This window comes from Tamandua tetradactyla, chromosome 16, assembly GCF_023851605.1.
Source record: "Tamandua tetradactyla isolate mTamTet1 chromosome 16, mTamTet1.pri, whole genome shotgun sequence".
Classification (NCBI taxonomy): domain Eukaryota; kingdom Metazoa; phylum Chordata; class Mammalia; order Pilosa; family Myrmecophagidae; genus Tamandua; species Tamandua tetradactyla.
Window position 1 is genome coordinate 77,779,392 of NC_135342.1, and position 12,128 is coordinate 77,791,519.

The following is a 12,128-nucleotide window of genomic DNA, read 5'->3' on the forward strand; positions in this document are numbered from 1 at the left end:
GTCGGTTTCATAGCATCTTCTTGGGATGCCTGGGAACAGTGAGATAAATTAAGGAGAGGCAAGTCTAGGGGTCAGGATCAGGAGCTCTGTTTGGATGGCCAAATATGAAGGCTTTGTGAGATGTCCTAATGGAGACACCAGGAAATAAGGCTGGTTGTGCTTCTGGTGCTCAGAACTGGAGATAAATACTTTAGATCCAGACGTTTGGAGATACAGAAAGGAATCACCCTGGGGAAAGCCATTTGAACCCAGAAGCCAAGAGAGAAGGCCAGTAGACATTGCTGTGTGCCCTTCCATGTGCAGGGAAAGCCAGCTGCCTTTCCCCTGAAGAACTACAAATTTGTAACTAAATAAATCTCCTTTATATAAGCCAGTCCAGTTCTGGTATATTACATTCTGGCAGCCTTAGTAAACTAAAACAAGCAGTATTATAGAAGGCAAGAAAAGCCTTGAAGAAGGGGATATGGTCAACTCTATTGAATGCTGTTGCAAAGATGGGTAAGATGACAGAGGAGTGTCTGCAGAATTGGCTAATTAGATGAAACAGTGAAAAGACTAATCCTGGAAACCAGAGAAAGACTAATTCCAGATACTCAGTCTTTGAATGCGCTGCTTCCTTCTGTATTCCTGCATTCCCCTCCCATTTCCTTTGGGTAGTGGAGGGAAGGGTACTTATACATCAGAAGAAGCTGGGGTTTCTCCCATGTGCAAAGCTTCAGCTAGACCCTGCCAAACTACCAGGGCAAATGGATTTACAATCTAAAAATAATGTCTGGACTACTATCTTCAGACAGGAAGAACTGCAGTTTGGATGTGTTCCAGGTATAAAACAATCATCCTAACTCATACATATTAGTGTAGAGCTTGCCTTTTATAAATATCTTATATATGAGTTGTAAAATAAAATACTAATGGATTATATTACTGTATGATACCTAGAAGTCATAAGACAGTGACAACTTAAAGGTCCTTCTAAAACTGGATATGAACGTTGAATTTGGTACCTGTAGATAGTAAAGCACTTTGGCTCTTTTTCAGCTATATATGATGTTGGGTTTCCCCCACCAAATGATCAAACTGTAGGGTAACCAATTCACCTGGGATTGAGACACACAACTTTTGGTTTTAAAACTGAAATAGTTCTGAGCAAGTCATCTTGGCTTGCCTGAGACAGAGGAGGTTCTTGAGAGTTGGAGTTTTCAGAACTAAAACCAGGAAAGTATTGGGTGAACCTGGAAAAGTTGGCCATCCAATCAGATGAAGCTTCTAACCAGGGACCTCCTGATCTTGTCAATCCAATGAGAAGAAACACCTCTTAGCCATGTGTACATGATGCAACCTCAGGATAGGGATTATAAATCTTGAATGCCAATTTATTAATTTACAAAGAGTTATGAGTGTGACAAAAATACTCAGAGTCCATGTAATCCATGTTTTTTCCTCCCTGTATGAAACCAATCTATTAATTTAAAGAGAGATATACAGAGTCCAAATGATCAGCAAATTCTCTCCTGGTGTGAAGTCGCTTTATTAATTTACAAAGAGAAATTACTGTCAAAGGGACCAGAATGCCTCAAGCCTTCATGGTCAGCACATTTTCTGCTTCTACTCCAACCTTCGTGGAAAGTCAAATCATAATCAGAAGACTGCTTAGTGAGCATGAAGCACTGGTTTGAGTGAATCTTTGGAGCCAATGAGCTCAGGCTGTCTTTGTTGCCCAAATGCTGGAAGCCTTTGCCCTAGCAGTCCAACTGCTCCCAGGATAGATACTGCCAATGCTGCCTCCATGAACCATCCTGTTTTCTAGACTTCCATTTTTGATATACTGATTCCTTTCAAAAGACCAGTTTTAATTCCTTTGCTGCCAAATCTTATAACACCATAGACACCTACCCAAATCCCTCAACTTTGACTATTCTAAACACATGCTTAGAAGACAGAAAAACTTACTGTCAATAACTATTGAGAATTTGGGCAGGTCACTATTTATCTGAGCCCTGGTTTCCCACAGTTGTAAAACAGGAACCTTCCACATTTGGTTGAGTCAAGGATTAAATGTTAGCAAACATATAAAGGGACAAGCATAATCTTTGAGCCAGAGTAGATGTTTAATAAGTGATAGCAAATAATAATACAAAAGTCTATCATTTTCAGTTGAAATTTTCAAGTATTAATGTTTTACAACCTGGACAAATGAACAGTAATGATCCAAGAACCTGAATGATTAACTTCAGATATAACTGCAAGCATTCCATAATATTTTGGTGCTATTGATCTATTCTCATCAAAAGAAACATGATTAAATTATATAGATATGTTAGGAAGATGCTGAAACAGAACAGATGAGGAAGGTATTGTCATGAAAAAGAAAAGACAAAGCCATAAGCCTTTGCTTGGTCTTCCTTCCTTCCCTGGCTTCTAAATATTGGAATGTCTCAGGCCCCACGCATGTTCATTTCTCCATTTATCACTTGCTTGTGGCACAAGTCTTGAAAGAGGACCTAATGTGAATGTTCACAGCCTGTGCCTTGGAAACTCTTAACCTGTTCTAAACTCCAGGGCTACTCAAGCACGATCTCTCCATTATCTCATTAAATCTTCCAAATTACTCTTTTGGATGGGGAATTACCACTATGATAGGACCAGAGCTTGGTAAAATGGCAGCCTCAGCCAAAGTGGGCTGCCAAGAGCATCAAGGAGGAAAAGGTACCCGTGTTGGTCAGATCTTGGTTAAATCATTAGAGAGGCCAACTGCAAATGGGGTAATAACATTTTCTATGCTGAATGTTGTCTAAATCATTTTATCAGTATCATCTTACTTAGGCCCTAAAATCTCTAAGTGACTGGCATAGTGATTTCCATCCATAAAATGAAGCTTATGGATGATAACTGACTCAATGCCATACACCTAGTAAGTGGCAAAACTGGGATGTTTCTTTGACAGTGTGACTTTATAGATAAGTCCTATGAAGAGTATGCTATACTCTCGCATGGTGGCATTCAGAATCTGATGAATGTAGATTGAGCAAACCAAGAGTGTGAGGCAGATGAGCAGTAGAATTCTCCCATTCATTGCTGCTTTTTGTGGCAGCACCTGACAATCCTTCTGACTCAGCAATGAGTCTTCACCGTCACTTGAACAGAGATGGCCTCCATGATCGATTTTGAAAATGCCAGTAATCTTGCATGAAGGGGTAAGCTCTTGTGCAGCTGTGATGGGAGGGATGGAATAGTTCACATCCTGTAGCTTCACTGTTCTCTTTGAAGTTTGAAAGCTTATGAAATGCAAGGTCTGTATCCCTACCACCCCTTATTTCAGTCTGAACCCCTTGTATTCTTCAATTTCTGCCCAGTATCCAAATTTTGCAAAGGAAATGAGGCCTTTTGCATCATGAGACATGATCGCCACCCACTGGTAACAACATTTTCATGGCAAGGATTTATAAAATTTGGGGTTTGGGGCAAAAAAGTTGTTTGCGACTCATGTTCAGAGTCTCAGGCAAGTGTAAGGAGCATTAACTACTTCAATTTAAGTGGGATACTCAAAATCTCAGATGCATGTTCTTCAGTTTCCCTGAAAAACATCAAAGAGAATGATTTCAGAATTTTACATCTTGAATTATATGTACCAGGTGCCTTCTTCCGTTAGAGGGGTAAATCAGGAGTCTTGACCAAATTCAGGTAAGGCTGCTTGCATTTGTAATGCACATGTGTGCCTCTCAAACCAAAGTGTAAATCTGAAAGTATGTTCCAGATGTCTGATTAATAAATACAAGTTGTTAATATGATCACATCATTCTGGTGACACAATTATTTTCTTTTTTTAAGAAACACTATAGAGGTGGCACTTACTACACTCCAGGTGTTATTTTATGTGTTTTACAAATATTAGCACATTTTATCCATGTAACAGCCCTCTAGGGTAGAGAAGATTATTATCATCCCTATTTTAAAGTCACCTGCCTGAGGCCACGTAGGTAGAAAACGGCAAACCCAAAAAGTCTAGCTCCACAACCTGTGTTTTTGGCCACTGGACTGTGCTGTCCTCAGAAACACTCACACAGCTTCCTGCAGCCAACTATCCATTCCTGGCATTGGTCCATTCTCATCCTTATCAACTCTCCCCAAACTCCCACCCTGACCACCCAATTCAATGATAACACTGGTCAGCATGGACTGGGCCTGGCCAAGCATCTCCTATGATCTCAAATTGAACACCTAAGGAATTGTTCCTCACAGATGTAAGCTATTATCTTTTAGAGCTAAACAAAGGCTTTGAGTTAAATGCTGATTCCTGTCCTCTCTCCTGAGATACTGGTGGAAGTTTGCGATCAACATGGTTTCCACAAATTAACTAAGTGAAGAAAAAGTAAGGGGAGCAGAGAAAATTGGGCCACTAACACTTGCATAATCTCCCCTCTTCTTTCAGAGGAACTTGGTGCTTCTCTAGATTAAAAGATATGTATGTTTTTGCCTAAAATATCACATAGTAGCTGCTCTGGAATTCCCCTTGCCTCTTGGCATGATTATGAAGAAATTCTGCTCTTTCGGCAGCAAATCTCAGCTTCCTTGGCTTCTTCAAAACTGTAAAATCATTAACTGTCCTTTCAAAATGTATTATTGGAAATACATGTGGTCCCCATCTCCCCTAGAACTCCAAATAAATTGACATGAACAACTATAACTTTGATACTGACAGTTTGAGAGTGTTGAATATGATGACCTTTGAGGTGTCTTCTAGCCATAAACCACAATGAATACATGAATTTGGATGAAATAATAACAAAAACATATTGAAATTTCCTTTTATCGTCCTTTGTTCTTAAAGAATAGGTTAACATATTGATTTTATTTCATGACTTACACGGAAATGAGTGTTTCACTGTTGACATTTTTATGATCTGTAGTTTCCATTCTTTTTAATAGCTTTGGTGCAGTATTAAAAAGTATCTTGGTTGTAAAAGCTGTTTTAGAGGAGTTGTTTTAGAAAATCAAATATTACTTGAGAAAGTAATCTACTTTCTCAAAAGAAGGTCTTGGTAGTAATTTGGTTCAGGAAGGCAAACGTTGCTGGAACTGGATGAAGATGAGACACCCAAGAGGACAATTGACCTTTAGTTATTTTGGAGGAAGTGCCCAAACTATTTACACTTATCCCTGACAGGTTTTTGATCCGGGGGTGGGGGTGGTAGTGAGGGATATCTTTAGAAATTCAAATCAAAAGACCCATCTCAGGAGAGGACTTGCCATAGACAATATGATGTGAATCAGGATGGGTTAGGTTTTGCTGTTGTAACAAACAGCTCCCAAATATCAATGGCTTGAACAACAGAGGTTTATTTATTGCTCATGCTCCATTTCCAGCATGGGTTAGAGAAGAGTTCTGTTCTGTGTAATCATGCCACTTGATGTCATGACAGCATCATCTTAACATGTTGCCTCTAGCTGCTCCATGGCAAAGAAAGAGAATATTCCAGGATTTTGCACTCACAACTAAATGCTGGGGTTTAGAAATGACACATACCACTTATTACTGTATTCCATTGATCATATCTAATGATATGGCCCCATTCAGCTGCAAATGGACAGGAAAGTGTAATTCCGCACATGCTCAGAAGAGAGGAGACCTGGGCATGCATGGGCATTAGAAGTTTCCACCACAAGTAGCCCAGGTGGACTGAAGGTTTGGTCTGTGCCAGGCAATATGCTTCCACCCCCAAGCAATATGTTATTTAATACTCACACAACTCTGTGAGGTAGGTGCTTTATGATCCCCTTTTCTCAGGAGAGGGGATGGGGAACCAAGGAGGTTAATAATTTGCCCAAACTTGTTCCTCTACCATTTAAATGGTAGAGCCAAGTTGTGGACTTGAGCTACTGAATACAGCACTGCTCCTCTCTGAGAGCTCCTCCAACCCTTGACTAACACACCAGACAGTTTGCCTTCTGAGGGAGAGGAAAGCATCCAGCACCATTGCTGATACATTAGTAGATACACATCAGTAAGTCAGGGAGGCATGACTGCAGGCACTCTCCCACGTCATGGGGAAACTAATGATTCACAAAGCAGTCTTTCAAGTGCAAGCATGTTTGTAGTGAATAGTCATTTTTGCAAGTTGTAAACATACAAAAGTAATTTTAACTTAAGAATACATGCAAAAAATTTAACCATATTACTCTTTGAACAAACATATTTAGATACATATCATATATAGACATATATAATAAGTTTGAGAAGTTAAGAAAACATGAGAGAGCACAAATAATTTATATACAATATATATGTGGATTTTATGTATTTAATATATACTATGCACTGGATAAAAATTAAATAGGGATTGAGTCAATCTATCATGTATATGCCCAGCTATCCAAACTTCTCTAACCCAATGTCCAATAGAAATAAAATTTAGAACACATATAATTTTAAATTTTATGAAATCAACATTTAAAAACTTCAAAACAACCATATGAAATTAATTTAATATTTTATTTAACCCCAACTATACAAATCATTCCAACATGTAATCAACACAGAAATTATTAATGAGTTATTTAAAAACATTTTTAATACTTAATTCTTTATATTTGTCCTGCTTGTGATTTGCTGAACTTTTGAATCTCTAAATTTGTATTTTACTATTTCTGGGATACCTTCAGTCCTATTTCTTCAAACATGTTTTGCCTTAGTCTCTGGGACTAAAAAGACCCATATTTGACATGTTGATACTGTACCACAGATCCCTGAAAAATGTTCTTTCATGTTTTTTTTAATGTCTTTTTCTTTCCTTCATATTGGATAATTTCTATTTATTTACCTTTAGGTTTGATTGACTTTCTTCTGTCATATTCATTTTGCTAAGATCAACTTGACAATTTTATTTTTTTCCTTCTAGTGTTATTTAAATTTCCAAGTATATTTTAACAAGTAGTTATAGAACAGATTTCAAAGTTTGGTATGGGTTGCAGTTCCATGATTCTTCATATTTTCTTCTAGCTGCTCGAAGACATGGAGTCCAACTGAGATATCAGTATAATGATTCAGCAGTCATTCTCACTTGTTAAATCCTATCTTCTCTGTTACACTCTTCCTTCTGTTTAAATACATATATACATAAAAGCAATAAATTTCAAAGAACATTGCAATAATTAGTTGTAGAACAGATTTCAGAGTTTGGTATGGGTTACAATTGCATAATTTTAGGTTTTTGTTTCTAACTACTCTAAGCTACTGGAGACTAAAAGAAATACCCGTGTAATGATTCGGCACTCACACTCATTTATTAAAGCTGACCTTCTCTGTATACCCCACCATCAATTTTGATCTTTCTCCTACACTTGAGGGGTATTGGGGCTATGCCCACCCTAACTTTTTCATGTTGGAAGGGGCTGTTAATAATATGGGATGGGGGATTGGAACTAATTAATGTTCTAGAAGGGCTGGCCTGTCTGCATTTCAGGACTTATCTGGTCCAGAGACCTATCTGGAAGTTGTAGGTTTTGGAGAGTTACCCTAGTGCATGGAACCTTTATAGAATCTCATAAAAGTCCTAGGTATTCTTTAGGATTGGCAGGAATGGTTTTGGTTGGGGTTTGGCAAGTTATGATAGGTAGAGATATCTAACTGAAGCATATATAAAAGTGACCTCCAGTGTAGCCTCTTGACCTTCCTTGAAATCTCTCAAGCACTGATACCTTGTTACGCTTCTTTCCCCACTTTTGGTCAGGATGGCAATTATATTTTATATGTATTTTATTTTTCAGTTCTAGAATTTCCATTTGGTTCATTTTTATTGTTTCTATTTCTTTGTTGAAATTTCCTATCATTTCATCATAATAAGTATATTTTCCCTTTATGCCTTGCTCTTAGTTATAACATGCTGCTTTAAAGCCATTGAGTGTTAATTCTAACATCTGGGCAGCCTTGGGGTCCATCTCCATTGGTTGCCTTTTCTTTTGAGAATGGGTTACATTTTCCTGTTGTTTTTCTTTTTAATGCCATGTGAATCTTGCATTGTAATGAACATTATAAATATGTTTTGAAAATCTGGTTTCTTCTCTGTTCTTCAAAAGAGCATTTTGTTTGTTTGTTTGTTTTGAATTTTAGCTTGGTGAAACTCAAATTAGCATTCTTTATCTTCCCTGGGGTGAGTGGCAGCTCACACTTGGAGGCCTGGAGTCTGCCCAGGTGTGCATGGTCAGGGCTGACTGTCAGAAGAGTTTCCAGCAGAGTAAATATCCAGAAGTTGGGGCTCCCCCTTTCTGAACCTCTTCTCTCTGGGTTTTTCCCCATATAATTCCCATTAGCCATTGTTTTCCTGAAACTATCCATTCTGTAAGCCATAAAGACTGTGGGTCTTCCATCAGTTTTATTTGCCCCATCTGATATTGATTGGTCCTACCCTCTGGCTGAGAGCCACAAAAATGGGAAATTCACCCAATGCCATTTAGTTTTTTTCTCCCAAATGTTTACTTCCCTCTCATTTCTTCCTGCTGCTGTTGATTCTCCAGACCTTCCATGTTGTTGCTTCTTACATGTTGTCAAGAGTTTATAGCTATTATGTACAGGGGTTTGGTCAAATAGGAGCTGCTATCATCTCCAAGGGTTTCAGAATATTCCATCCTAAGAATGTTACCATCATAATTTACCTTGTCCTATGTTGATGGTTATTTATGATATTTTCAGTGTTTTCTGTTTAAATGGTAACTTTGGCTTTGACATCAGATCAACTTCACTATGCTACTTATAAGCCTTGGAACTGAAGCAAGGGACAATTTCTCTGAGCTAGTTTGCTCATCCATAAAATGGGATAATAATAATAATAATAATACAATCAAAAATGCAATTTAATGAGATATAAATGGGGATAATTTCACACTAAATGCACACAATCATTTAATGAAACAATTCAATTAAAACACCTCGAATTACCATGACACCTAATAAATTCAAATTAAATACTAGTCTGTTCTTTCATTGTACTTGTTGTTACTATTATCCCTCTCCCATAATTATATAAAAAGATGGGAGAACAAATAAAAATGGAAGATATGCATTCACATGTCATACATGTCATTTGTTGTTAAATTGTTTTTGAGAATATGATTTCAATAACAGCAGAGCATTCTCCCAAAATTAAGTTGTTCTTTTTAATTTTATCACTCTCCTTGGATGACCCATGGTTTCTGGAAAAATACGGAGTTATATGTCTGTATTTTGTAAATTCCTCTGGGACAAAGTCCTACAAAACAACCTCATTTCTAATTGTAGCCTAGTACTTACTACGTAATGCAACCAGACGAAGTTAAGTAGCACATTTCAGCAGTTAGAATGCTCATTAAAAGTACTTTCATATATAGATTAATAAAAATGACATATCTGCCTCATCCCTTTTTAAGGAAATCAAAGTGCTTCATCAACTTGATTTCATTAAGATCCCCATGATGATCCTGTCGCTGGGGTGAAGGTCAAGGAGGCTCTGCCTTTTCAGAATGGAGTCTCACGTGTCTTGATGATAAAGTGTTCTCTAGGATCACTCCCTAGGTTTTTCAGGGTCACCAAGCATCTCTGATCGAGGACACCTACCAGCTGCTTGGCCCTGATTAGCTGAAGCTAAGAATCCAAACCCAGGAAAATGTCGGTGCCTGTGTGAAAGTGTGGAAAGAAGTCAGTTTCCCTTCCTCTCATTCCTTTGCCAGGTATTTTTATGAGCAACTACATGAATGAGAGTGGGGCTTTCAGCAGCATCACTTCCTTTTCCTGCACACACCTGCACCCTCCTGGGATCAGATGCTCCACTAAGCACTTTGCATGCACGTTAACTATCTCATTCAACCCCTGTGACTAATCTGTGTGATAAAGCCTATTGGTTAGCCCCATTTTTACCTTAAGTAACTGGCCTAGAGTTCAGAGCTAATATATCAACTGGGAGTATTGGGCATAATCTTGCATGGTGACAATATATCCTTCAGAATATGGAAGCAGCAATGGGGAGACTTTATTCTCACCCACAAAGAAAGCTATCATGTGAATGCATTGGGAAACTTGGCAGGAAGTTAGTGAATTATTTTGCAGTACCTATTAGTAAAGAATGTTCTTTGAAGTCAGATAGAGTTTCTTAAGTAATTAGATTCAAATTAAACTAATCATTTTAATTAGTATTTATCAAGCACCTACTATGTTTCAACCACAGTCACAGGTCTTGGGAATACCCTGGTGAATGAGACAGATGTGGTCTCTATTCCATGGACCTACGAGTACAGAAGAGAAGGCAGGCATTGTGCAAGGAATTGCAAATGTGTTAAAAGGGGAGTGGCAGGGGGCTTGGGGCATGTAGCAGGACCATTTAACCTAGACCATGGGTGATATTTCTAGACTTTAGAGAAAAAGAGGAGAACATGCTTGTAAAATAAACAGTAACAATTAATGCTGGAGATGAAAATTTTCCAGATTCAGAAAGATCTCAATAAGCCAGAGCAATGGGCTAAAACCAAGAAGATGAAACTTCAGTTGTAGAATAAGGATGTACAAGGAAGTACAGACTCAAAAGATCTGGCATAAGAATAACCCATGTGGAAACAACCAGAAAATGTTCCTCAACCACGGGGTCAATAGTAATTAGCAAGAATGCAATGCTGCTGTTTTACAAGCATCAACAAATTCACACACGTGTTTTACAAGGCATGCAGAAGGGAAAAAGCATTTTATATTGGTTCCGAGACAGTATGCTTTAAATGGTGTCTTCCTTTTCAACAGACTTTTCTGGTGAGATTTTTTTTTTTTAATGGGAAAAATTGGTAATACATTTGGGAGCAATTAACTTGATCTTTAATTAGAGTGACTCAGAACTACAACAGCGGCTGAAGTGCTTTCATGCTCTCTAAATGCCATTAGTAAATATATAGTAATTGGGTATTTATAAGAGTTCAGACACTCCAATAACAAAAGTAATAACAATAATGTGTCAGTATGGGGGGCGCAGTCTTAAATACAGTATCTTACTTGATGCCCAAAGTAGCCTTATGAGAATAGCCCAATAGGTATTTTTATGTCTAGTCACTGGAAGTCCCAACTGTTTCAAAAAAGTATTAGGACAAATTACATAATTCCACATGGAACAAGGTAAATGTGAATGTGATGAAATTAGGAAGAAAGGCTGAGACAGACACACATGTAAAGAAACAGGAGCAAGACAAATGCATACATTTCTCACGTGTGCTGTCTCACACACTCACAGCAGGTAGGTGAAGCTCACTGCCCCCAGACTGGGGAGATTGACGTTAATATTTGGAGAAATTGCTGACATTCCCTCTATCTCAGAGCTATTGAGTAACAGAACCCAAACCATATCAGCCCTACTAAAATTCTTTTGCACTCTCTACTGTTCCATTTTGCCTCCCCATAATATGAAACTGTTACTGGAAAAGATGCCAACTCAAAGAGAAACTCAATAGAACCACAGCTGGAAATTTCTTTCTCAGGTGAGCCTTGAGTTTTGAAGTGATGAGACTTCCCCACACTTGACGTCTGGAACTTTCTTAGCCCTGACAGCTGACTAGTTTTTTAAGGTACCTAATATTGATTTTAAGATTGAGGGGCTAACTAAAATGAGGACCATCTGTTATTATTACACTCTTCTGCTTCTCCCAAGTTGAGATGTCAGTATTAAATTATCAAGAAAGATGGCTCCAGGTACTTCTCACCATCTCATCAATAACACCTTACCAGTGTGGCTCTTTGGAGACCAAAAATTTACAGTGAGTTTAGCATGCTGCTGTAGATCCCTCATAATTTTTATGATGCTTCGTGGCTGGAGTGGCTGCCAGGAGAGGCTGTCCTAAAATCCTAATGTGACAAAAATCAATTTTCAGATGTAAATCCAGGTGCCACGGATGGCATTTTTCACACCCGATAAATTGCTTGTTTCTGGTTTTGAAGTAATGATCACATAAACAAAAGATTGAAGCCAATTTATTGTATTACCAGCTGGGAGAAATTTATGTGACTGGGGCAAATTTATCAAGGACAGTGGGGGAAGGATCTGTGACTCTGAAAATGCTTGTTTTGATGATGAATATTGGTGTTCTCCTCTTGTTGCCTTTTTCACTTTCACATTCATCCCAAAGTA

General features: G+C 38.1%; 1 protein-coding gene across 6 annotated transcripts in view; it reads left to right on the forward strand.

Moving 5' to 3' along the window:
- The window catches only part of CDH13 (cadherin 13), a 1,150,740-nt gene that overhangs the window by 439,344 nt on the left and 699,268 nt on the right, over positions 1 to 12,128 (forward strand). The window lies entirely within an intron of this gene.